Here is a 3312-nt window from a genome sequence, read left to right as displayed (position 1 = left end):
TCTAGAAGGAAGACGTCTTTCGCGCGCCACGAGGAAATCTGGGAGGGAGTGGTGGCGCTTCTTCGAGCCCTGGTGGATGAGTTGTGAGGGCAGGTGGGGCGCCCCAGTTAAGGCAGTCTCATCTCGCGGTGACCCTATCAGGCATTCCATCGCCTCGCGCCCCGTCTTTCTGCTCGGCCCCTGAATGTTGCCGGGCCTCGACCCTGCGCTCCCTCTCACCTCAACCTTCTCTCCGTACCTGTGCGGGGTATATATCCACGTGTCCCTCTCACCTCGTCCTTCTCTCCGTACATGTGCGGGGTATATATCCACCTCCCCCCCCTTCCCTCAGGGGAATGGCCTTGAGGCAGAGCAAACCGGACGGGGGCGCCGTCTGTCCCACGTGTAAAGGCGGCGGAAAGAATCCTTGTTTCAATTGCAAGGTACGAGGCTCTCTGGGTCGGGTCAATGGGGAGAAGATCGGATCGGTGGGGGGGCTCGCAGACTCGGCGTCCTCAGGGGCGTGGCCAGGAGAAGGACAGGCACCGAAGGTGCTATCTTCTTACAGGGGACTCGTGCATTGTCAACCTTCCCCGCGATCTCACGTGATTTGCGTCGCACTCATGCACGACATTTCTATTTTATTTAGGGGAAGGGAGTCCTGGTTTCGGGGCAACGCTCAGTTACCTGCTATATCTGCAAAGGAGAAGGAATGTACTTTTGTGCCGATTGTCAGGCGACGGGGATGATTAGTCGGAAGAAGGTGTAGAAATACACAGGATAGTTGGATGGTGTGAAGGATGATATTGATATTGAATGCTCGTCAGCTTTGAGTGTCCGGGAGATGAGAAGAGCATCATGGCAAGTAAAGAAAGGATAAGTACGTATCCGAGAGCCAGATTGATGGAGCGAGGATGACTCTTGAATGGAGAATGATGAAAAATCGACAGACAACTTTGCCGCAAAGCTACCTTGTTTCCACAGTTTAATACCTCTTGTTTCACATCGAGATGCAGAGAGGGAGGGGGGGGGTGTTACAAGATGCCGTCTCACGTCAACGAGGACAAGAAGCGCACGTGAGGGGCAAGATTGTGATAAAATTCCTCTCCACGCCCTCTCTTTTCATACACTCCCCCCCCTCTTTTTTGTTTCTTGTACCTAAAATTAGTGTGGCTACCCTGAAATTGTGGTGTTCGTCACGCTTAAGCCGTGCTGCCCTACTTTTTTACCCCAGCCGTTCTGGTTTCATTAATTTTGAAAAATGCCATGCTCTCGAATTATAGACGTCTGCGTGCCCTTCCTTGAAAACGAATGATATCTTTTTCTCTTAAAACGTGACTTGATAGGGCTTTGTACAATATTCTAGAAAAAATTTTCTTTTATGTGAAGGCGCGGCGTCTGCTTACCAGGGTAGGGGGGGTAGGCGAGATCAAGTTGATGTTCGCCAGTTGCTTGCGGGAACGCAAGTTCTGGGAACCACGTGCAACACAGCCATTCAAAGGCATGACCAGACGCTAAAAATTGTCTCGAAATCATAACTGAATACTTAAAAATGAAAAACTGTAATCGATGAGGCGGGAAATGTATAAAATATTGGCTGAGTCTCACGCATTTCCTGCGAGCTTGCCCTTTGACATGCCGAGTTTGTGTTTCCATTCACGATACTGCAGCAATGAGCGGGCCCCGCTGGCGAGAATCATTATTCTATAAGAGACATCAGGAGATATTCTGTCCCAGGGGTTCATAAGACTCCATGTCAAAGGCCAACACCACCACGGCCTCCCCGTCGGACCATTCCGAAGTGACAGGCGGGGTTCTTGCTGGCGCCAATCCGCTGCATTCTACAGTTGCCCTTTTCCTTCTCCAAGTCGTCATCATCATGGCTACCACGCGAATCCTAGCCTACGGGTTACATTACTTGAAACAACCGAGGGTGATAGCTGAAATTCTGGCGGGTATCCTCTTGGGCCCATCAGGAATGGGCAACATTCCCGGCTGGTTGTTCAACGTCTTCCCCGACAGGTCCCTCCCCTTCTTGACACTGGCAGCTAATGTTGGCCTTATTCTATACATGTTTTTAGTGGGCTTGGAGCTCACACCCGGGGGTAAGGTCGGAGTCCATGTACGGATAGACACCCGTGCGCAGGCGTCTTTGTATAAATAATTCTCTCTTGTGGGGGGGAGCATGCCGGCTTACACCTTGCTCGCCTCGATAGCTGATTTGTATTTTTTACCGAATTTCCTATTTTCTCCACTTGTTCCTCCCTTCTCAAAGCGCTTTGGACGAACGGTGCGTGCGGAAAGGTGGAGGAAATAATGTGCCAGAATGTTGTGCCTTCCCTTGGAATGGGTTCACGACACTCACCCTAGCCTTCTTGTCGTGTCCACAACTCCTTTTCACAGCGAGACAGTCAGTCCTGATTAGCATGGTCGGGATCGTCTTTCCTTTCCTTTTGGGCTGCGGGGGGAGCGTTGTTCTCTACCGTCACCGAGAAAACACGGAAGAGGTGCCCTTCTCCTCGTTTCTGCTCTTTACCGGGCTGAGCTTGTCCATCACCGCTTTCCCAATATTGGCACGGATATTGACGGATCTCAACCTGATGGAGACGGAGGTGGGCGTGATGACGATAGGCGCCGCCGCCTTGGGGGACGCGGTGGCGTGGTGCTTCCTGATACTGGTCATCTCCATACTGCACAGGTGGGTAAAAGCAGTCTCTCTCGAGGAAAAAAGGATGTGTCGTTGCCCGGGGAGAGTATGTGGTGCGATGGGTAGGGCTCGTGGGTTCTTGGGTACGACAAGGCGACCGAGGAAATGTCGTGTGGTCAGTATGTCTGGTGGGATGGGCGGCCTGGCCTCCTTTGCCTCTTTGGGCGGTCGGACAAAACTTAGGGTCGCCGGTACACGCCTGAAGAAATATATAGTGTTGGGGTGAGGGTTGGGGGTAGGGTTGGGGTTAGGGTAGGCTTAAACCCCAACATTTAAGTCCATGGCCGCGTCTTCTGAGCCCTCAGCTTCAGCCTCGTATGTCAGAGACACTGGCATCCCCCTTGCCAATCTCCCGGGGGGCGATAAGTCTACTTACTCGGACACGTCCCTTTGACCTGATACCCACACTCTCCTTTCCCTACAGCTCTACCCTATTGAACGCGCTCTATGTCTTCTGCATCGTGCTCGCCTATGGGGCCCTGCTCCTTCTCCTGGGCCGACCCCTCCTTTCCCGGCATCTAGGACGGGCAGCCCGGGCAGGAAGCGAGACCTTACAACGGTCACTCCTAGCGTTGACGTTTATGGCTATTTTCCTCTCTGCATTCTTGACTGTCAGTGCACGGAGG

The 3312-nt window shown here is 52.7% G+C and overlaps 1 protein-coding gene across 1 annotated transcript in view; it reads right to left on the bottom strand.

Annotated features, from left to right (window-relative positions):
- IMP3 (U3 small nucleolar ribonucleoprotein IMP3) overlaps positions 1-3312 on the bottom strand; it is a gene marked incomplete at its 5' end in the record, with an annotated part of 6372 nt that overhangs the window by 1925 nt on the left and 1135 nt on the right. The gene's annotated exons all lie outside the window — the stretch shown is intronic.

Source organism: Nannochloropsis gaditana (assembly GCF_000240725.1).
Source record: "Nannochloropsis gaditana CCMP526 unplaced genomic scaffold scaffold779, whole genome shotgun sequence".
NCBI classification, from domain to species: domain Eukaryota; class Eustigmatophyceae; order Eustigmatales; family Monodopsidaceae; genus Microchloropsis; species Microchloropsis gaditana.
Note: the sequence above shows the minus strand (reverse complement) of the source record. Positions and strands in the feature narration are given on the sequence as shown.